General features: G+C 43.4%; 1 pseudogene; it reads left to right on the top strand.

The window, feature by feature from the left end:
* Positions 1-24,467, top strand: part of LOC127221264 (zinc finger and BTB domain-containing protein 14-like) — a 35,730-nt pseudogene extending 11,263 nt beyond the window's left edge.
* The last annotated feature ends 241 nt before the right edge of the window (positions 24,468-24,708 follow it).

The raw sequence follows: 24,708 nt of genomic DNA, 5'->3' as shown, positions 1-24,708 counted from the left end.
ATCTCCAAAAAAGAGTAACTCTCCTGCCATCAGAAGGTATCAACTGCCAATGGCATCTCAGTTGGGGGAGATCCTCATGAGCCCCTCCCTATCCATGCTGGAAGTTTGAGTGGCTTGGTTTTATGAAGGTCTCACTCCGGTAACCACGCTGCTGTGAGTTCATGAGTTCACCCACCATGTCATGCGCAGAAGACAGCATTTCACAGCCCTCGGCCCATCGTCTGGCTCTTATGTCACCTGTCAAGGGCAGGTGTGTGATAGATATAGATGCCCCTCTCAGGGTTAAGCACTCATACTCACTTTTCTCAGCACTTTGATCAGTTGTGAGTTTCTCTATTAACTGCTGTCCATGGCATAAAGGGGTTTCTCTGACCAAGGTTGAAAAGGAGATAGGTCCGTGGGAACAAACCTATTTAGAAAGCAGTTTGACAATAACACCATTTGGCAAAACAATAATAGTTTCTATGCTGAGGCTATGACCCCTCCCCCCCACACACACTGTTTTTATTTAACTTTCTGAGGCATGTTCTCTCTACCAAAACTTCTATAAAACCAGCAAGTTTTGTAGCATGCCTCTCTGTATTTGCCCTAAGTTCTCTCTGTATGGTCATACATCATGGGTCCAGATTTCCACGCTCATGCAGCACCACGAAGCATTGTATGAAAACGGGCAGTGAAAGACAGTGGCGGTAAGTATTACATGGGTCTTCTGTGCACACACACATACTTCATTAATCCACCAGCTCTTGGTTACAAACACAAATTGAAAGATAAAATATTATAAGTTTCTAACTGTTCTAATTTAACAGAAGATTTACTAGTAGAGCCAAGTGTGAAGGTGCACGCCTATAATACCAGCCTTTGGAGACTGAGGCAGGAGGATCACAAGTTTGATGTCAGCCCAAGTTACATAGACTGCTTTGGCCATCCTGGGCTATGCTGAGAGACTTTGTCTCACAAAATAGAGAAGCAAACAAGGTTTACTGGAAAAGGCAAATGTCATCTAGATTAGCAGAGTATGTTTGTTCTTGTTTGTAATCCTAGCACCTTTGAGGCTAAGGCAGGAGGACTGCCATGAGTTCAAGGCAAGTCCAGGCAACCTGAGAGAGACTCTGTCTCAGAACACACAGGTGTGTGGTGTGTGTGATATCAGCCCAATACATTGTGTGTTCTAATTCCATTAGAATGATAATGACTTTGTGATGAGAAATTTGCGTATTGGTATTTGATTACATAAAGGAGTTATTGCTTTAAGGGTAACAGTTGTGTGTTGGTTTTTAGCCTTAGGAGTACTTAGTAGAGGCAATGAAGTATCTGAGGTTGGTTTTAAAATAATCCATTGGGGTGGAATGAATAATGATGGGTTGTACTTCATTCAATGCTTATTGAAACTAGGTAATGGCTTTGTTGGGGATCAAAGGTGTGAGCCACCAATGCCCAGATGTAGCGCCCGCGCTACAATCTGTTCCACGAATCGGGCGAAGGCCTAGAGATTGAAATAAAGACAAGACAGTGGGTCATTCGTTCAATGGCAAAGTCGGAACGCCAAATGCCGAATGCTGTTTATTGAGGGGCAAGAACGGGCTTAAATACCGACTTATAGCACAGTGGAAAATTACAGGAATTTTTTGGCTTAGCTCCTCCCTGTGTTGTCACGAGGTATGGTTGTCACAGGGTGTGTGTCACGAGGTGTGTTGTCACAAGATGTGTGTCACAAGATGTGTTGTCACGAGGTGTGTGTCACGAGAAGAGTACCAACAATAGTCTTGGGGCAAGGAGTTCCCGCCAACAGCTTCAGGCTAGCTCAAGGTGCCTTGGGGGTCCATGCAGGGCCCTACACCCAGATAGAATTTATTCTTAAAGTATAAATCCATAGACCCGAATCTACTTTACAGTTATTCATCCACACCAGCCCTATGCTTCCAAAACACTGAGTATCAGGGACCCAGAGTGTCACCATCCTGGTGCCCTGATGTATGGCTCAAACTTCTTGGTCAATTTCTGACAGGAAGCTGTTACCTGAAATACAATCTACTGTATCAGACCACAGGAGAGCTCTCAAGTCCTTAAACAAGATGCAGTGGTTGATAGACCATGCAAAAACCTTTTCTTCATCAATGCCCATCAATACTCACTTTTGCCTTTGTCCACAGCCTTTTTCTTGTAAAATGGCGTGGTTCTTCACCTGGTATAGCATGCTTGGCTCATAGACAGTCTGTATAGTGGGACCTGTCCTCCATCAAATAGTAGTCAGTTCTGGGGTGGTCCATGAAGTCTTGCAGATGCCCAGCAAGACTGAGCTCTGAGTGCCCTCAGGGTAATAGTCATATAGCATACAGGTCCTGGCTCCTTTCACTTCTGTCTTACTTCCCTGCTCCCCTACCAATACTTCCTTGGACAATCCCCTTAAAACCATTTACCCATAAATCTTTATCTTACAGAAGCCAGAGTAGCAGAATGGGGGAAGTTCTTACATGGGACCTGGGCACTGTGGGTAGCACTCAGAGCCTCCTTTGTCTACAGCTCTGCACATACTGCCCCAGACTCTCACTTGGTACTCGCAGTCCTGCAGCTGTGGGGTGCTCTTCAGCTCTAAGGTGTGTGGTTAAGGAGGCACTTAACTTCTGCTATTCTTGTTTAACATTTGAGCAGGTCCCGGTGCATAGTAAAGCCTTTGCATATTACCATCATTACTGTCGATGAAGAGATACAAGCAATGCATTATTTATGTCTCAAGGCCCATTCAACTCACAGGCATGCTTCAGAAGTTTCATATTCTCTTCCCTAGATGAAACTATGGATCATTTCCCATGCTGGGTAGTGAAAGAGCTGTGAATGTGAGCATCTATCTAAGTCTAATTCTCTAGGTCACAATCTTGTGGATTTTAAAAAAAGATTTGTTTACTTTTACTTTATGCTCACGACTACCTGTCACATGCGTGTATATGCAACATGTATATGCAGTACCCATGGATGCCAGAAGAGGGCCTCAGATCCTTTGGAACTGTGAGCTTCCTTGTGGGCATTAGGAATTGACCCCAGGTCCTCTGCAAAAGCACCAAGCACTCTTAGCCACTGAGCCATCTCTCCAGCCCTAATCTTTATACTTTTTAATCTCATTTTCTTAAATGTCACCTTGGGGAAGGAAGATAAGACTCTGGTAAGTCGAGGCTTTCCTGTAGCAGCTCAAGTCACTGGGGTCTCCCTGCTCCTCTCCACGCAGGCCCTCTGGCTAACTGTCCACCTGCTCTGTGTTTACCTGGCTCAACTTTGTCTTTGTTTCCTTTCACATCCTGCAGCTGGCTCCCTGACTGCAGGCCTCCTGAGGTTATTCTTTCGGCTGTGTTAGCAACTTTACCTCTTCCGCCCCGTGATGCATTCCTGTGTTACTGAGCCGAGTGTTCTTCTGAGAACAAGCTATGAGCAAGGGGCAGGCTCATGAGTGGAGACCTGCTTCCTTGCAGAGAATCTCCTCCCACCAGCAGGGGTGGGTGGCGATATAGTCTCCTTTCTCTTGCATGGCCATAGCCTTTCCCTGAACATGATGTGACTCATAGGCAATAGCCTGGAGTCCGGAACCAGGCTGCTGGGTTCCAATTCCAGTGTGCCAGTCTCAGCTATGTGGCTCATCTGCAAGCTCCACCTCTCACTTTACAGATGAGCTGTAAAATGAGCAAACTCAGTAATAATGTCTTTTGGAATGTTTGACTCTTTCAGTACTCGATTAGTTATACCAAGCCAACAGTGGGTATGTTTTCACAAACACCCAGCATCCAGGCCGATGATTAGAGCCCTCTTATACTGAATGTGTTGTACAACTTGTAACCCTAGCCTCTGAGAGATGGAGGCGGGATTTAAGTGTTTCAGCCTAGCCTGGGCTACATAGAAAGACCCTGTTTCCCCCTAACATCCCCAGCCATCCCCCACAGCATGGAGCTGCTTTGAGGATAGTGAGTTAATATTGGTAATTGAGAACAGTACCTGTATACACTCATCACTTTCTCACAGTCTGTGCCAGGAAGCTCGGTGGCTTGCTCGGGAGAGCGCTTTTCTTGTAAGATAGGGTTTCCCCCACTCTCTGTGAGCATTGCAGCTGATGCTATGAGTGAGGACTCTTTAGGATAATCAATTATTTCCTCCCCCTGCCCTGAGCGCCAGGTGCTGCATTATATGACAAATGGCTCCCGTGGAATGCCAACAATTCACTTTAGTTGAAAAAGAAATAAGCAATCAGGCTGCTGTTAACCACCCCCACGAAGAGCCAGATGCTGCTGGGCCTGGCAGCCAGTGCCATTCACAGAGAACTGGCATGGCACATCCTTATGCTAGGCTAAAAATCAGGGGCCTGGGATAAGGTCTAGCGGTCCCGAATGCAGCTGCCTGTATCACTGCACAGTGCACAGCTGGGCTGAGGAAAGTTAATAGCCAAGGTCGAGCAAGGTCGGAAGGGTTAAAATGCATTGACCGACTACACAATATGGACATGGCCTGGAGAGGTGACTCAGTGGATAAGAGCACTGGCTGCTCTTTCAGAGGACCTGGGTTTGGTTCCCAGGACATATACACACATGCGGGCAAAACACACAGACACAATAAAAATAAATAAATTTTATTGTTTAAAAAAAACCCAGGTGGGGGTAGAGCTGGAAAGATGGTTCAGAGGTGAAGAAGGCTGGTTGCTCTTCCAGAGGACCCAGGCTCAATTCCCAGCACCCACGTGGCAGTGTAATAACCAAACCTAACTCTAGTTCCGTGGGATCCTGCACCCCCTTCTGGCCTCTGTAGGCACTGCATGGATGTGGTACACAGACCTACATGCATGCAAAACTTCCATACATAAAGTAAAAGTGAATAGATCTTTTAAAACAAAGGAATGAACAAAAATCTGTGAACAGAAGTGGTTATGCTGTGAAGGGAGATTTATTGCATTTTTGGTTAACTTTGGAATACATGTTTTCTCCTTGCTTTTGTGACACAATCTGCTAGTGCTAAGAGTCCTTCATCTGAATGGAGAGGAAGGGACATGGATGAAAAAGGCATCTCCTTTTGGGATGCACTGGCAGGCAGGAGGCAGCTCCTAGGGCTGCCAGCCCATCGTATTTTGCTGGAAGACATTCCACTCTCACACTTTGGAGAGTTCTGCATGACAGTGCATTAAACAGCAACAACCAAGGGTCAGCTGTAGAAAATCTGTAGCATTCTTCAGATTGTAGAGACTTTTAAAATTCTTAGGTCATGATGACTGTAAAGGTAGATATGGTTTTGAAACATCTTTAAAGATTTATTTCTTTACTTAGTGTGTGTGTGAAAGAGAGAGAGAGAGGCAGATGGACAGACAGACAGACGGACAGAGACAGAGGTAGAGACATGTGTTCAGGTGCCTATGGAGGCCAGAAGGATGTCTGATTCCCCAGAGTTTGAGTGATAGGAGATTGTGAGCTATCTAACGTGGGTGTTGGGACTCAAACTCAGGTTCAGCCCATCACTAAGAAATTTTAAAATTACTATAAATGCTCTTGGAGTTGTAGGTACTTGTTCCAACCTAGAAATCAAGGTGGATTTTTATTGGGCCTAGAGTGTGCTGTGAGCAGGCCGGCACTGCTTCATGGTACCAAGTACCCCCTAACTTGAGAGAGGCCTCTGTGTGTAGATTTTTGGGGGATTCAGAATAAAGAAACAGCCCCAGTGGGAAACAGGTCAGGGATGGAACTGCTGATCCAGCAAGTTGTAGCAAGTTAAAATTTTAAAAACACTTCAAGGATTTCTAAATTAAAACAACAAAAATCCAACAAACAAATGTGCGATGAAACACTCCTGTGTGTCTAAATTTTAACAATGTTTGTTTCCTGGCGGATGTATTCAATTGGTAGACTATATGTTTCACAGCCATGAGGCCTTAGGTTTGCTCTCCCCATCTCCAGGGCTGAGGTTGGCTGGGTGTGGTGGTGCATGTATTTAAAGCCAACATTAAGGTGGCAAAGGCAGGCAGGGCTCTGTGAGTTCCAGGCCATTCACGGCGGTGTAAGTGAAACTATCTCAAAAACACCAGGAGCAATAAACAACAACAAAACCCCAAGTGCACATTTTCAGATTCAACCATCCACACAGAAAGTTCAAGAATAGTTTCATGAAACCAGAGCACCTCCTGACACCGCCCAGGGCATCCCCATTTCAGATCTTGCACAAGTGGACAGCAGATACTGTGGAGTTTATGTCACATCTCTAGAAGACTGAAGTCCTTATTGGCTGAAATAACACAGTTCCAAATTGTTTGCCTTGTAGACACATGTTGAACTTAACAGTCAGAAGAAATAGCAGATTGTTATGGGAAACATCTGCAAAATTGCGCATTATCTTTGCACTCTTCGTACAAGTCCACCCATTTCTCCAGGTTTCTAATGGGAGGTATTGGATTTGGGTTAAAGTCTTACTTCTTAGGCATCTTGCATGTAGCCTAGAATGGGTATTCAGGCTAACACAAAGCAATTTTATATGCTGCGGAGGGTTTGATGTTCTGAACAGGTATCAGGGAATCAATAATGCATTACCTGGAAAACAGAGAACAGTTTTGATTCCCTGCCTGTGGCTACTCAGGCCCTTGGTGGCTCTTGGAACCACTTCTCATCCAGACTGAACCTGCTTTGCAGCAGGCTTAGGGCGTAACTTCCTGCTTAGAAAGCGTCGTCAGCCCTCTGATTGCGGCATATCGAACATTTCAGTCTGGACTTACCCACGCTGTTAAAACCCTCCTCTGTTGAAATTAAGGTCATTTTCTCCCCATGCATTAATCTGCAATATTTGGGGGTGGGAAAGGCAGCTGATTTCACTGATGCCCTCCACTAAGTGCCTGTAAGACAACAAAGGCAGTAAAATTGTGAGGAAAAAAAAAATTCTAACTGAGAAATTGATTAGATGCTTTAGACCAGCTGTGAAGTTTTCATATGTATATATAACTGTGTTTTTATTGTCTTCAACTGTATTACAGCCATAAAGAACAGACAGGGGTTATTCAGCTCACCATGGTAGCTGATCTTTTGCAGCCTGATGGGGTCTGGGGAGGTTTCTGAGCTATGCTCAGCATGGGAGGGAAGGTGGGAACAGTGGACAGTACCTGCAGGCTGGTGCAGCTTCAGGGAAACAGAGCTCAACAGCTCCTGCCTCTCTCCCTCAAGAGCTGAGCTAAGCCAACATGCCCACATTGAAAATCTGCTTTGAAAAACATAAATAAAATAGATCGATTGCTAGATAATTTGTAAGAAGGAAGGATCAGACATATAATATTAGAAATTCAAAGGGAAGAAACATCAAAACAAGAAATTAAAAAAAATCGTTGGATGCTTTGCATAACTCTGTGTCAACACATTTGATAATATTGATGAAATAAATGCATTTGTACAAAAATACAATTCATCAGTTAGCTCAAATGGAGAGATACAAAGGGCCCAGCATAAAATCCTTTGGGAGAACTGGTTACACGGGAGAGTTATTAAATAAATTACAATGACGAATGTCTGAGAAAAATCTTCCCCAAAGCATAATCCATCAGGATTGAGAAGAAGCCATCAGTAACCAATTAAGCAAGAAAAGCTGCTGCTGCAGCATTAATAATCCAAGAAATACTTTTGTTTTGATGGATGATCCCAGCCTGGAGTGAGCATGAGTAAAGACCAGAATTAATCCACATTCTATAGTTACCAATGTCAGCAAGTGCTTTAGCCCTGCAGTTGACAGCTGGCATGGAGCCTGTTATGAGCAATGACAGAGAATGTCAGTGACAGTCAGATAGGCCATGTCTGCCATGTGTCCATGGAGGCACTCTGCAGCTTCCTAATTTACTCAATATTGTCCTCTTCCTTTACAGGGTATGACTCCAATGCTATGCTAATCTACCTACCAGCTGGATAAAAATCACTAAGATACTCAGTCACTTGATAGTTCCTAGCCCATGACAGCAGTAGATCCAGAACTATCCCCTGCTTCTCTCTCTCTCTCTCTCTCTCTCTCTCTCTCTCTCTCTCTCTCTCTCTCTCTCTCTCTCTCTCTCTCTCTGTGTGTGTGTGTGTGTGTGTTTGGGCTTTTTCAAGACAGTGTTTCTCTATATAGCCTGGCTGTCCTGGAACTCACTCAGTAAATCAGGCTGGCCTCAAACTCAAAGATCCATCTGTCTCCACCTTCTGTGTGCTGGCATTAAAGGTGTATTCTGCTATCACCAAGCTTGTCCCCTGCTTTTCAAAACTCTCTTTTATAAAACATTTTGGTATAAACCCAAATACTATCATTTTTTTCTAATTCCCTCTACTGGGGAGCCCCATGATTCCTCTGGTGTGTGCCCAGCTTTGCTGAAAAACCTGTTTTATCTTCCTCCAGTAGTCTTTGATGGGTGGGTATTGGCAGGTATGGTAGCACCAATCCCCTACACCTCAAAATCAATTCTCTGACATTGTCTCCTCTGTCTAATACATTGCCTGACTATCCAGTGATAATTACGAAGCTGCCATCTTCCCTGATGTGCTCCTACTATGCGCCAGGCTAACACTATGTGCTTTGTCCAGTTCCTCTGCAGCTGGGACACATGCCAACCACCGAGGTATCTGAATAAAATGCAGTCAGTGTGTTTGCAAAGGATATGGGGCAGCCCACATTTCAAGCAAATTCGTCATCAAGACCAGTGCTGCAGATCCAAAGGCTACACCTGGAGTTCCAAGCCTTCATGTTTACAGCTGACAGCCCTTCTCAGCATAGATTGCATGTGGGACACTTAAGCGTCTGAGTTCTAGATACCATCTGTAACAGTGACGCCACTATCCCTGACAGTGAGACCCAAGTGGCTCACATACAAAGCTAAAATAGGGTAGTTTCCTTATTTTATAGTGAAGGAAGCATAGAGGGAATAATTACCTATCCAAACCCCTATGTGTAATCAGTGTTAGAGGCTGACTCTTCAGTCCAGGGTACCTGGCTCTAGAATCTAGAATTCATTCTCCTAGCCATTCTTCTCACAGCCTCCTAAGGAGAGGACCCAAGCTCACACTCTCTCATTGGCATTAACAAGGGCCAGCAGAGCTGTATGGCTACACACAAACTGTTAAGACAACAGCTTGGGTCCACAGGTTGTCCAGCATAGCGATTCTCAGCATGGTGTTGGCACCATCACAGCCGGAGGTCAGAATGTTTTCTCCAGGGCTGCAGACGACTCTTGCACTGTGACTCAATGTGTTTCCCGGAGCTTAAATATCATTGGCTCCCTGGCTTTCACATAAACGCTGACCAGTATTTTCCCAGTCACTAAGGTTTTAAGTGTAAAAGAAAGCCAGGTGCATTAAATCAGTGTAATTACCTCTGAAATGCCGGTGATTGAGGAAGTGGATTCTGAGAGAAACTCTCCAAGGCTTTATCAAAGTGGAATTGTGAAGCCCAGGGCTGGACAGCAGCCAAATGTCTGCCCCTTTCTGCTGGGAAGCAAAGGATCCTCCGAGGAAGGGGCTTGCTGGCAATGGAGGGTTCATCTCCCATCTGGGAATTCATTAATTAGGGCTTAGCTCTGTAGGCAGATAACAAGCTAATCAAAAGGGGAAATGAAGCTCCACGGATCACACTGTCTAATGAGTACCATTGGGGTGAGCATCCGAGCAAGTTGGATGTTGGATGGGGGGACTGCCCTAGAGCCATGGTGCTGGTACACTTCCCAAGGTAAGAGAAGTATTTAAAACTTGGCAATGGCTCACTTTCCACACCAACCACCTCCCTGAACTTCTGCCACATTGCCATCTCATCATTCCAGAAACAAGACACCATAGTCCTTGCCTACCAGGCAGACAGGAGACTGCATTCATTCCTCCTGCTACTACAATACAATTTCACAAAGGACACAAATAAAAGCATAAGGTTTTCCCAGGCATTGCTCACTTATAAGGCTTCAACTTCAGCTTTATGCCTTAAAACAGGCATCTGGAGAGTGAGATTGAGGAAAACATAAAAAATATAAAGAAACATCATTGCATTAGTTAGGTTTCCTTTAGCCCACCATGAAATCCTTACTGCCTTTTAACATCTAACCACTGGGTTAAAGGTTAACCAGTCTGGCTCCATCTTAGAGCTTTGCTTCTGCTCTCATAAAACACAGCTGGAGCTTTGGCCCGGATGCTGCCTGTGTTTCCTCTAGGTGGGATTCGCTTGTGGCAATAGTTTGGAGTCACTTTGGAGAGTGGCCTTTCATTATCTGCATCCTCCGGCAGGAGAACAATCAAGTCTCATCATGGTCTTTTTGAAGCTGCAGCTTCTGGTGTGAGTTGGAGCTGCTTCGTCTCTGTCAGGCAAATGATCTGGTCCTTCTATGTGAGGGGCATGTGACACCTCAGACACAGGTAGAGAGAGACCTTCCCATCTCTGAAGATCTAATGCTCAGGTGCTGACCTCATTGCTGGAGTAGTTTCTTATGGGGGAATCCTCAGAAGATCTACATAATGGGCATACAGCTTTGCAATGCCACCTAGAGCTCTCTCACTAGCTAAAGAAATGTGTCCAGCCACTCTTCTGCCTGGGTTGCTCTTTCATAAGGCCGGGGAGAAAGGGTAAAGAAGATAGACAAGAAGGTAGAATTTCCATGGCTAAAATATATGTTCATTTTATATAGCTATTGCTTTGTTCTTACCAGTGGTTACCAATCTTGCTACACACTGGAGTCATCCTGAGAACTTATATGACTCCTGGTACCCAGACTCTACCCCAACCCTTTTGCCATTGAATATTTGTGATTGCACTCAGGCACCAAAATTGCTTAATGACCATCACTTGAAATGAATCTTCAAATTTAGAATTTCTCCCAAGGCAATAATAATAATAATAATATATAAAATAAATTAAAAATTGACGCCTATTTTGATCCCCCAGAAATTCTGATTAATAAGGGTATAGTGTGGGAATGAAAAAAAAAATTCTTCCCCAATGCACAGCCACAGTTGAGAATCCATGCTATCTTCTTCCCCATAATGATTTACTGCACAAATCTGAAAGTAGTATCCACTTTGAAAAGCAGAAAGTGTATAACTTAACTCTATCCTGCTAGTCCCGCTTCTTGAGCTGCCCCTGCCCAGGGGGCATGACGCAACACAACAGTGAACAAGAATATGAACAACAGAGGAATTTAAACCACTCCCACCAGACTGTCATTTCTTAAACTCCTTAGCCCTAGACTTTCATCTTTTTCATCTTTAATTGATTTCTAATAACTGACTCATCAGTGGAACTCAGTGCAATGTGTATGGATTTACACAGAAGAATCCTGCATCTAATGCATCTTAAACATGGGATCACCTGGGTTGGCAACTGAATAGCAGTCCTTTGGTACCACTGAGGCACTGTAAACTCATTTTATTATCCCTGAATGCAAGCAAAGAAATGAAAGCCACAGATCACATGGTCAGAGTTAATTATGGAAGCAGAGGGTAAGACTAGCGGTCTCTTCTAATGTCAGGAGTCTCTATTAGGAACATAATGTTAACTGTCATATTCATAGTGAAAGAAAATATGTTTAAGGAAAGGATTAGAGTCAGTAATTTTACAAATTCAATCCAATCACACATTTATGCATATAGTATAATATACTCAAGAATGCCTATGTGTATAGAAAATATCCTGAGGAATGGGCACATGTCTTTATCTCATCTCTAAGCATATGCTATAAATATTGAGAAAGGGTATTTTAAATGTGAAGTGATGGGTGTAGAACTCAGATTACTGACTCCTACATTTTATAGTTTGCTCAGACAATTCTATGTGACCTCATTGCCTTTTCATCATTATTAACAACATTCAAGTATCAACAACATACTACTCAAGCAAGACATTGGTTATGCAATAAGGCATATATAGTGCAATGTCCACCTTAATATTCTACAGCCAAGCCCTTTTGAGAAGCTATATAGTTATTTAGTTTGCCTATGCATTGGTAGAGTTGCCTAGGAGTTGGTAGAGGAACCACCAAATATGCTAGAGGAGATAATATGGCTTCTTCTTCCTCACTATCTTTGGGTACTCACTAGTGAGTGTGCTAATTAGGTGGCTAAAAATCAGGAGGTAGAAAATAGGGCTGAGTTATAAAGGCTGGAAGAACCTCATGGGATCAATTGCATCTTCTGTGTAATTGCCACTTAACTATAGACCTAGAAGGAGGGAATCCCACATGTCCAGCATTCTTTAAACAGGGCATCAGCTAAGTCTATGAACCAATCAGTTGAGATGATATCTTAGGGTTTCTGTTGTTGTGACAAAATGACATGACCAAAGGAAACTTGGGAGAAAATTATTCATTTCATCTTATGGCTTGTAGTCCATCATTCAAGTCAAGGCAAGAACTCAAGGCAGGAACTGATGCAAAGGTCATGGAGAAATACTGTTTACTTGGCTTGCTCAGGCTGTTTTCTTATACTATCCAGGACCACAGATCCAGGGATGGCACCACCCACAATGGGCTGGGCCTTCTCATATCAATCACTTAAGAAAATTCCCTGAAGGCTTGCCTACCGGCCAGTCTGTTCAGAGGGAAGGAAAGTTCTCTTTCCAAATGGCTCTGCCTGTGTTAAGTAGACATAAAACCGAGCCAGGACAGATGGCTTCATGGCAGGTCAAGCCAATTAAAGCATAGGAAATGAGAATTCCTTTGGGTTGGTTTCTTGAAGTTAGTTTACTGAAAAGAACAAGACAGGAAGGGGAGGTAATTGGCTGTGTGATTGCCCCACATTCCAGTAACACAAGGTACATTGTATAGAGCAATTTTCATATTCATATGTAGTTAGAACACAGATGAGTAGAGGCTAACCTGAGCTCCGTGAAGCTGGAACCACACATCTGTCATTCACAGACAAACTCTAGCATCCAGCACCACAGACATTTGCTTGACTTGATGCTAATGCTAACTAGACACTAGTTATCACTCTTAGGGACATCCATTGCTCACGCTCAAGATTGCTTGTGAAATTTAAAGCCAACTGCACTTAAGTGAGAATAAAGGTACTCAGATAATCTTACTGGCATCGTCCCTAAACAGCCATGAGGCTTTAGTTAAGCAACTTGAACTTTGAGAGTTCAGAGCCACTTGCATACCCTGAGTCCATACACCACTTGCATACCCTGAGTCCATACACACACCTTACTATCTACCCTGTAATCATAGTAATCAGACTCATTAAAGACAAGAGAATGCCGGAGCACACTCATCTTTCTATCTACAAAGTCTTGTTCAGAAAAGGTTCATAAAATAATGATTGCAATGATCTCAAAGCCTACAAGCCAATCTGTTCAGTTTAAATTGTGGACTTTCATAAGAAATAAAGGTAATAGCCACACAAAAAATCCAAACATTTCAAAGGTAGAATATAAATGCCTTGCATGTCTGTAATAGAGATGGTATCCCATTCTATCTATTTTATTCTTTTTTGTTGTTGTTGTTTTTCAAGACAGAATTTCTTGGTGTAGCCTTGCTGTCCTGGAACTTGCTCTGTAGATCAAGCTGGCCTCTGCCGTCTGAGTGCTGGGAATAAAGGTGTGTGTCATCACTGCCTGCCACTAATTTTATCTATTTTTTAAAGATTAAAATGTATCAGTGTTCTTTTTTGTTTGTTTGTTTTAACATCCCAATTGAAGTGTCCCCTCCCTTCCCTCTCCCCAGTCCCCTCACCTCACCCACTCCTCTTCTATGGTTTTTGTTCAGATGCGGGTGGGCATCCCATGGACATCAGCCAGCCACGAACTATCAAGCTGCAGTGAGACTAGACACCTCCTCTTCCATTAAGTCTGGATGGGGTTTCCTACTGTATGAGTCCCTGAGCAGCTCTGCCTAATGTTTGGATGTGTCAGTGTTTATATATAAACATATATATATATATATATGTATGCATGTATGTATGTATGTGTGTGTATTCAAAATATGATTTGTTGAAGTAGCTATCAACAGGCTGTCAGCTCATTTCATGTTTGCTTTGGTCAACACAGGCTGGGAACAGCAGTCGGTCCCCTCCTTACAACACAGAAACATACTGACAGGACTGCCTCCAATACAGAAAAAGAGCTTTCAGGAAAAATTAATTTTAAACCAAAACATTTTACCGATAAATAAGAAAATTGAAAGGTAGCATCCCCACCTCATAATCTTGGGCATAACATGTACAGCAATTCTGAAAATAATTTTTTCTCACAATAGTAGTAATAGGTGATAATACAGCAAGCCATGTAATGAAATCATCTTAGTGTTATTTTTTTAAAAAAGGAAATCTTAAGAACCAAACATGAACCTTAAAAGTTGGCACTTTCTACATCTGTACATACCCTAAAACAATCGTCTAGTACTCTCTCACAGAATGCAATTCAAACTCTGCCCGCATTTCAATATACTCCTAAGGAAATAGTTAAAAGCACATTTAGTATGCCGGATCTGAAACAAAGTTCATAATTCTGATTTATGGCTATGAAAAGCCAGTAGTCAGCTTCTACTGAAAACTGCAGCCAGTGATAAAACATACTTGGAAAACATAAATGTTTAATTTTCAATATTGGTTAAGACAGTTTGATGTTTGTTGCCAATGAAAGGTATTTTAATCCAATGTGAAAAAGAAAAGAAAAAAGTATAACTGTTCTTTTTTTCTTGAAACACACAGGACCAACACTACTATTTACACATTTGAAAGATCTTAAATTCATTTCAGCATCTTCTTTATGAGAAACGGAGTGCCCAGACAGCCCCAAAGCTTGATCATCCATCAACTAAAAAAACATCTCAAGAATCACTTGTTTCTTGTCGAGTAAGTACTGCCTCACATTAAATCGCCTCATCCGGGATGCCGCTGACACTCAGGGTCATGATGTGGAAGAGATCGGGGACCAGGATGACAGTCCTTCAGATGACACAGTAGGGCACTCGCCTGAGTCAGGAGGATGGAAAGTGTCCCACAACCACCCTCAGGGGTCAGTAAGCAATTTTGAACGGGCGGGGTGGAGGGGTGGGGGGTGGGGGGATGGGGGGGTAGGAAGTCCAGAATGTGAACTGCTACGGCCAGGAAGTAGAATCCATGGAGACCCCTGAGTCCAAAGATTTGGGGTCTCAGACCCCTCAAGCCTTAACATTAACGATAGGATGGGTGCAGGGAAGGATGAACAGACTCCAGACTGGACAACAGCTGCCAGTGACATGAAGTTTGAGTATTGGCTTTACGGTTACCACTGGGAGCAGATTGCCTGCCAAGCGTGTGGTAAGACGTTTTCTGGCAGGGCAGATTGAGGAAACATGAAAATCTCCACATGGCAGACAGGCCAAGTGTTTGTGAACTGTGTACAAAGGGTTTCACCACTCAGTCCCACCTGAAAACCCTACAGTATAAGCCCTACAGCCATGAGGTGTGTGGGAAGTCATTTATCCGCGCCCCAGGCCTAAAGAAGTGGGCTCGCAGCAACGAAGGACTATATGTGTGTCACATGTGTGACAAAGCCTTCAAACACAAGTCTTACCTTAAGGACCATGAAAGGAGACACAGAGGGAAGAGCCTTTCATGTGTGGCTCCTGCACCTAGGCATTTGCCAAGGCCTGGGATCTGAAGAGGCATGGGAACAATATGCACAAGGGGAGGAAATGGGCCACCCCCAGTGCCATCCAGCACGAGACAGAACAGTTGCAGGTAGTGTCACTGTTCTTAAAAAAAATAAAGGCCTGGTGTCGGCGGTGCATACCCTTAATCCCAGCACTCAGGAGAAAAAGGCAGGTGCATCTCCTTGAGTTCCAGGCTAGCCTGGTCTACATAGAAATCCAGGAGAGCCAAGGCTACACAGAGAAACCCTGTCTCAAAAAAAAAAAAAAAAAAAAAAAAAAAAAAAAAAAACAACAACAACAAAAAAAAAACTAGATAGCTAATAATGACCAGGAATCATCCTTCTTGGAATTCTTCTGCCCCTCAAACATTATAATCCCCCAAAATTCATCTTCTTCTAGACATTTTGTTTCCCCTTTAGTATGCCTTCTTTCAAAACACCTTTAAAAATATTTGTGCTTGCATGTACATGTGCGTGTGCATGCACATTTGTCACAGATATGGAGGTACACACCTGAGGAAAACTTCTGGGAGTTTATTCTCTGCTCAGTTCGTCAGGCTCGACCAGCAAACGCCTTTACCCATTGAGCATCTCCTGGAACCCAAGAAGTCTTTAAAACCGTCTTCTGTTCCCCCTTCCGATCACCAATGTAATACTTTCCTAACTGGTTTCTCTCAAATATCTAAGCATTATTGGCTACCATTAGCGTCTCCAATCTCTGATGAGTACAGAATTTAATTCAAAGCCATTCATGTGGCCAGAAGGCACAGTTTAATTCTCAGACTTCACCATAGTTGTTAATCCATAATGGATGGGAATGATACACACAGAATGCTCTCTAGAAATAGTCATTCAGGACCCCCAAAGGCAAGAACAAACAAAGCCTTTCTATGCCAGCCAGACTGGGCCAAGGTTGAGAAAAGAGTATCGGTGTTCAAAGAAGTTCTGTGAAGAAAATGCATGTCCCCAAAGGGCAGAGCCCTCAGAATGTGAAGGAAGATGAGTTCTCCACAAGGAAGAACCAGCATCCATCCAAGAGTTGCTCAGGGATCCTGGGCACTTCCTGTCGTAGATGAAGCTGTTGGCTGTGAAGAATACACCAGTTCCTTGTTGGATGCTCCACCCTGCTCTGGCCTTGGCCATTGACCTAGGTGGGCAGAGTTCATGGACTCCCTCAGTCCCTGACTTTGCATTTAGTTTAGGAGAACAGAGAAGATATGAGATATATGAGAACAGCGCTGCGTAATTAATTCATTGCCTCCATCCGTGCTGGCTGCGTTGATTTGAGGCTATGGCTTCTGTTCTGTGACTGCTGTGGCTCCCCTGCTCTGGACCCCACCACCGCCACCCCTCCCTTCCTTCATTGTCTTGACTAGAGGTAGTGAGGCGGTGTCAGTGAACTGCACTGTCCCCGGCTGCCCAAACTGAATGTGCCATCGGATTCTCTTGAGCTCCTGATGGGGGACTAATGTCTCTATGTATTGAAATCCCAGTTTCCTTGCTCCGGTATCATCATCACCCCACACTGTTCTATTTGGAAATCGGCTTCACACCTAAGTCCATCTACATGGAGAGAGCATGCTGGGCATGTTTACATGAGCTTTCTGTTCTCTCTGATGTTTGGAGTTTTCATCCTTAATTAAGAGGCTCTCATTCTTAATTTATTCCTTTTAAAAATTAAATCAGCTTTGCTAGATCCAGTTGGTCTGCCTGGAATTAATGAACCTGAGGTCTGGGATGAATTTCCTCAGATGTTATTGCTTGTGGAGGTCTCTAGTGCCCATCCATTCCCACCTGCATCCCTCCCCTCAAAGATACCTGGGGCTTACAGCCAAGGACTGCTGTCTCATGGTCCTGATCCGCCCTTGCCCATGTCATGCTTCTGGGATTTTTATCAAAGCCATGCTCTCTCTCTGTCTGTCTCTGTCTTCATATATACATATATCCTATATGTATATATATTAAGATATACATATTTAAATGATATATGCTCTCTCTCTGACTTGTTTTTCCTTTCCTTTTTTCTTTTTCTTTTCTTTCTTTCTTTCTTTCTTCTTTTTTTTTTTTTTTTTTTTTTTTTTTTTTTTTTTTTGTTGTTTTTGTTTTTGTTTTTTTGTTTTTGAGACAGAGTTTCTTATGGAGCCCTGGCTATCCTGAAACTTGTTCTATAAACCAGGCTGGTCTCAAACTCAAAGATCTACCTGCTTCTGAAATGCTGGGGTTAGAAGTGTGTGCCACCACCACCTGGACCCCCCACTCTTTCTTTCTCCCACTCTTTCAGGGTCTCTATTTAGACGATACTTCCTCATGAAGCCATCTCTTCCATCTTGTCTTCCCCAGAAAAAAAAAATCTATTTGTTTTATTGAGATCTTTTGTATCTAAAACTTGAGATATACAAAAGACATTGGGATGGCCAAGAGTGTTCATACTTTTTATTTCATATGTAAGATGCAGTTACTGCATAGGTAGATGTATGTGGTGCGGTGTGGTATGTGTGTGTGTGTCTGTGTATGTATGCATGATGCATGTGGTGTGAGTGTATGAGTATAAGCCAGAGAACAACTTTAAGACTCTTTCCTGAGGCACTATCAAACTTGCTATTTTGTTGTTATTGAGAGCTAGGTTGTCTCACAGGCCTGGGGCTTGTTGATTAGGTTAGGCTGACTAGCTAGGGAACCCCAGAAATCTTCCTGTTTCCCCACCCCCTCAGCTCTGAGATTAAGATTATAATATCCACTATGCCTGTGTTTTGTTTTGTTTTTCTTTTTTAAACTTGCCTTTAGGAATTGAATTAGGTCCTCATTCTTGTGTACATGCAAAGGACTTAACTAGCTAAGGTACCTCTCCTGCCCTCTTTGAAGGATTTTTAGTCCACAGCAGCAGGCTAATGAGCAGTTGATAGCAGCAAGCATCAAAGAATATGCAGGAAAAAAGCAGGATAGGGACAGGGCAAACACAACAGAAGCCAGAAGCAGTGTGAAAGAGGTAGAGAGTGCTAAGCTAAGTTGGCCCTGAAAGGCAACTGATGAGTTAAGTAATGCTAGTCAGAGAAGAAGATAATCTAGGAGTGCCCAAGTGGATTTTCACCTCACAAACAACATGCTGAATCCCACAAGGCCATGAAGAATCCCATAATGCCACACTAAGTCCTATAGGCCATGCTGGATTCTTGTTTCCATTTTGCCATGAAGACTAGCCACTCAGGGTAAAATCCATTCTGATAGACAATAAACCCTTTCCCAAGGAAAACCCAGTGTGTCTTTATTCTCTGCATCTGAAAGAGTTGTAGGAATACAGGCCAGGTCTGGGGGGGGGGGCTGTGGGGTGTTTGGGAGATCCATGAGGAATAACAAATTGGAGAATTAGGTGGAAATGAGATTGGAAAGGTGTAAGAGGAGACTTTTTCCATCTATCTCTGCCCCACTGGACCAGTTTTCTCTCTGTCCAATGGGTCCTGCAGCCACTTATTGAAATAACCACTCTGAGGCTTAATATCTGTTTCAATCGTTTAACCAATGGCTTAGGCTTCTTACTGGATAGCTCTCAATTATTAATCCCTTTCTGTTAATCTGTGTATCCCCACGTGGCCTTCGCTTACTGGCGGTGATGCCCTGGTATCTTGACTCCCCGGTGGCTACATGGCATCTCCTCGACTCTGCTTACTGCCTCTCTCTATCCCTGTTTGGATTTCCTACCTGGCTTTACTCTATTAAGCCATTGACTGAAACAGCTTTATTTATCAACCAATAAGAGAAACATAGTCACAACATACAGAAAGACATCCCCCATCAGGAAGATGATTGGGGTCATGTGACACGCTCTGCTCAGTGCCCAGGGAGCCAGCGAGGCTTTAAAGGAAAGAGCTATGAGTCAGATTTTCCTTCCCAGTCAGTCATAGTGTGGAGGAGTTGGGGATGGTAACATCAGGCAGGATTAATGAGAAGACCCTTAGCAGAAAGGAGAGGAAGGACACAGTTCATAAGTAAAATCAACAAGAGTTGGTGACATAGCCTTTGCAGTTGAGAGGAAAATAGATGATTCTATTTGTCACATTTGTATGCTGTGTGTATAAGACGCCACAGGCTGAGATGCAAGTTGTCATGAGGTACCATAGGACATCCAGATGGAGAAACACTGTGAGCATCTGGATCCCTGCTTCTGGGCTTCCGAGCCTAAGTCATCTCAGGAGCTCCATTGTCACTCAGACTCTTTCGTGTCCTATTAAATCTGTCTCCAATATGGACACCCTCAAGACTTTCCATGTATGCTTGGGAATGCTGCCAAGTTTTCTGATGTCATCACGTCTTCCCAGAACACTCCTCTTCCTTCTGAACTTAATGGACCCTCCTATAAGAATACTCCTTGACAGCCATCTCAAGTGGCAGCTGTTTTTTGTGTCTTTTCTCCTTTCATAGCAGTGACTTCAGGGCCAGGAAGTGGGGTTGATGTTCTCTTTGTCCCTACTGCCGGATTCCAATCTGTTCTTCTAGAAAGTTCCTTTTCCTTTGAGGATCACTTCCTTTCTCCTCCTTCTCTCATTGTCATTCACCAATGTCTTCACCAGGATGTCTCATCCACAGTCATGCCCTCCCTTCAACATCTGCTTCAGTCTGGGTGATTTCCACTTCCTTACAGGTTGTCATTGGCCACTCAGAATTCTCATTTTTTGATGTAATCATCTCCAATGACTTCAGCTCAGACAGGCCTTCATTTCAAGGACCAAGCCCTACATCGTGACTTCTGAAACAAAAACTCAAACAGCCCATTTTCTAGCTACCACCTCTTGATAACTGAGATGACCTTTCAGCTTAATGAAACCTTCGACCTCTCGGCTTTTGAACGTCATGATTAATTCCTTGCTACTATTCTATTTTCTGTATTTTCTTTTAATTGTATGATCATTGGTCAGAAGCCCTGGAATTGGAGTCATAGACAGTTGAAAGCCCGTCACTATACTATTAAGACCTAGGATGCCAGATTAGTTTGTGAGGAAGGCTAAAAAGATGTAGACAAACCTCTCTAAAAAAAATGAATCTTTCCTGGTATGGTGGCACACACTGGTCTCCCTAACATTCAGGGGGCTGAGGCCAAATTGCTCTACAGAGACAGTTCTTGACCAGCCAATGCTACATAGTGAGAACACTCCCCACCACCACCACTAAAATAATTATCAACTGTGGTGGTTTGAAAGAAAATGGCTCCCACAGGAAGTGGCACTATTAGGAGGTGTGGCCTTGTTGGAGTAAGTGTGGCCTTGAAGAAAGTGTGTCACTGTGGGGGTGTGCTTTAAGGTCTCTTATGCGCAAGCTACCCAGTGTCACAGTTCACTCCCTGTTGCTCGTAGATCAAGACATAGATCTCTCAGCTACTTACCTAGTACCATTGTCTGCCTGCATGCCACCATGGCCCACAATAAGGAGAATAGACTGAAACTCTAAAACTGTAAGCCACCCCCAATTAAATGTTTTTGTTTATGAGTTGCCATGGTCATGGTGTCTCTTCATAGCAAAACTCCAGCTAAGACAAACCACATACACAAAATGAATCCAAATTCTAGAGTTCATCTTTTAGGCTTGGGCATGGACTCAACCAGTCAGTGGTCCTCACCATAACCACAGAGAGACGCAGGAGAAATGTCGGAATTACCCTTCACACAATTGCCTTCATTTTTCTTGTCTGTCTACAATAGTGTTTGGCTTAGTCATGTATCACTTAATTACATACTCTTTAATTTTTCACATCTGTCTGTCTGAGCCTGAAATGTAGCCATGAAAAGCCCCTTGGGTCTGTATTCAAATAAATGGATTTCAAGCACAACTTACTTCTTGTAAAATCTTGAGAAGCTCATTTAAACTCATGAAAATGCAAATTTTAGTTTTGACTCCATTACACTGTGACTGCAAATATAATAGATACTAAAAAGATAATAGATATAAAATGTTTGTAAGTTTTAAAACTTTTAAAGAGGGTCATACACACACACATACGTACATACATACACATACATACATACATTTCTAGACAGGGTTTCTCTGTATTGTTTTGGAACCTGTCCTGTAACTCACTCTGTAGACCAGGCTGGCCTCAAACTCCCAGAGTTTTGCCTGCCTCTGCCTCCTGAGGGCTGAAATTAGAGGTGTGTGCCACCAACATCTGTCGAACATGTTATATTATCTCTCAATTATATTTGAGACTTGGAATTATACACTTGTATGACTCATCAATCATAGTGTTCAAGTGATGTTTGTTGAATGGAGGAGTGAAGTTATGAATGGATAAGCAGGTATACACAGGGCCACCATTGAGGGGACCCCTTGAGGGTATATGTGGTAGTTTGAATGCAATTGGCTCCCATAATGTCATAAGAGTGGTACTCTTAGAAAGTATGACTTTATTGGAGTGGGCATGCCCTTGTTGGAGGAAGTGTGTCACTGTGGGGATGGGCTTTGAAGTTTCCTATGCTCAGGAAACTGTGCAGTGTCTCAGTCAACTTCCTGTTGCCTGCAAGATGTAGGATTCTCAGCTCCAGCTCCACGTTTGCCTGCACGCTGCCATGCTCCCTGCCATGATGATGATGGACTGAATCTCTGAAACTGTAAGTGAGCCCCTTCAATTAAATGTTTTCTTTATAGGAGTTTCTGTGGTCATGGTGTCTTTTCACAGAAATAAAAAACTCTGAGACAGTATGAAAGGAGAAGATAGACCATTTTGTTTTGTTTTTTGAGACTCTCTCTCTGTGGTTTTGGAGCCTTTGAGACTCTCTCTCTGTGGTTTTGGAGCCTGTCCTGGAACTAGCTCTTGTAGACCAGGCTGGTCTCGAACTCACAGGGATCTGCCTGCCTCTGCTTCCTGAGTGCTGGGACTATAGGTGTGTGCCACTACCATCCAGTGAAGATAGCCATTTTCAAATGATAATTTAACTATAAAACACATTTTTCTAAGTCAGTCAGAAGTCCCGTGGATTCTGTATGAGTGTGGCAATATTCTCAGACCACGTTTTTCTGGAAATAGGCTCTACGACAAGAGTTGTTGCTAGAAGATCAGCACCTAGGAGAGAGCAAAGAGGGCCGGTTAATGATTTGGAGTGTTGATGTGTTTGTGACAAATGTCTCCACCAACTTCCCAGGGAGATCCAGACTCAGTTTACCCTTCATGGTGAGTCAAAATGGAAAGTTTTGTCTCTCTGAATACAACAGTCTTTGGAAGACAGATGTTGCTATGAGGGAGTATGGTGCTAGGTGAAACCATTTTCCTGGGTGGCCTCAGTAGCTTGTGTTCAGTGTGGGGCTAGAGCTGTATCTATTACAATGTTATCAACGTTTCTATGGCAGCATGTGCCCAGCCAGGATAGAGATTTAGATGAAGGTGGAAACATGCTGAGATGCAAAACTCCAAAGACTGAGTTGACAGCATCCATGAGAGATGGCTGCAAGGGTCACCTCAGCCTAACTCTAGGAAGAGTTCTGGTTGCCTAGAAGTCTTCTTCTGGCTCTTGGCCCAAACTCCCCAGAGACATTTGGATTTGTCATGCCAACTGGCAGCAAACACCAATTGAATATGGTGACATACCATCTTGAGAGGTCAGGGTCCCTGGTCTTTGTGGGCATCTGTTCCATTGCCCTGTGAACAATGATAAGATAAAATTCCTGGGCTGAAAGCCTTGGGCCAGTCCAGTAAAATGGCTGCACTGTGGAAAGCTTTTTGAGAGACCAGCAGACTTTTAAATATATCTCTACTGTAGATGTAGGTATTCTTCACATTTCTGGGCTCTGTGATGGACATGACTTGGGAGATAACAGAGACCAAAGAGAAGTGCTGAGAAAGGAGTGGGCCAGACAAAGAAATGTCTCTCGGCAACTATCATGGAAACCCTGAGAGGGATGTCTTAGTGTCTGAAGGCCATCGAGTGTCAGTGTGGGACAAGGTATAATAAAGATGAAGGCACTCGAGTTTTCAGTAAGGAAAGACAGATATATGTATATTGAAGAAATTAACTAAGTTCAGTCTGTGTCTTAAGGGCAGTCTGGAGAAAAACAGATCAAGACCCACAAAAGTTAATTCTAATAAAGAGATGATATCATCAGAAGGTGCCAGAAGCGATAGGGCCACACTCACAAGTCCTATGAAGAGAAGGGACACGAAGCACCTAGGGAGGTGCCAGCAGAGGAGGAAGAGAATGTACATGCCTCACAGCCCTTTCTTATAAGAGATGTGAGCGTGTGCCTCTTGCTAACACTTATGGGAACACGATGAAGGAGAAGCAGGATGAGTTCACGCATGCTCAATGACTCTGAATGGATGCTCAATTTTAGAAACTTATGAAAGAGTCATGAACATTTTTCTTTTGCAGATTTTCTGAGAGCAGATTAGAATATCAAAGTGTAACGAAAAGCAGAGAAAAGTTTAACTGAAAGATGAAAACTGTACAAGCATTAGTGCTCTGGCAACCAGCCAGACCCACTCCAATTATGTCCCTAATTGGGTCCATAAATAATTTATAGCCCACCATTTGTGTCTGGGGCAAAGGATTCCTAACCGAAAAATGCTTAAGTAGCTGTTATGGGGACCAAATGATTTCCAATTCTGAACTCATCAGAACTCTTGGAGGCTGCGATCCCGCAGCCCTTCTTGAGGTAATTTGGTAGGGATTACTCAAGTGTGGAGAGGGATGGTCTTTGGTGTCTACTGGGACAGACTGCTGGAGAAGCAGTGAGCTACCTTTCCCTGCTGTTCACTTTGACATTGGCTTTCAATTAAGGTCAAAGCCAAAGTTATGAACGCCAACAACAGTGGAAGCCCAGCTCTGGATGACTCTAGGATTTTCCTCACTTCTTCCTCAGAAGCTAAAGGTCATTGTCCTCCTTTGGATACACCGCTCCAATTGTCATAGGTGCCTGAATGTGCCTGCTGACTTTCTCCTCTAGGTCTTCTCATGTTTCCCTAAGAAATTTAATTGTCTGTCAGAGCAGTGGTGGTGCATGCCTTTAGTCTTAGCACTCAGGAGCCAGAGGCAGGCGAATCTCTGTGAGTTCTAGACCAGCCTGGTCTACAGAGTAAGTCTACAGCCAGGACTGTTACACCCTGTCTCCAAAAAAAAAAAAAAAAAAAAAAAAAAAAAAAAAAAGAAAAGA

The sequence above is a fragment of the Phodopus roborovskii genome, unplaced genomic scaffold (genome assembly GCF_943737965.1).
Source record: "Phodopus roborovskii unplaced genomic scaffold, PHOROB, whole genome shotgun sequence".
Lineage (NCBI taxonomy): Eukaryota > Metazoa > Chordata > Mammalia > Rodentia > Cricetidae > Phodopus > Phodopus roborovskii.
Note: the sequence above shows the minus strand (reverse complement) of the source record. Positions and strands in the feature narration are given on the sequence as shown.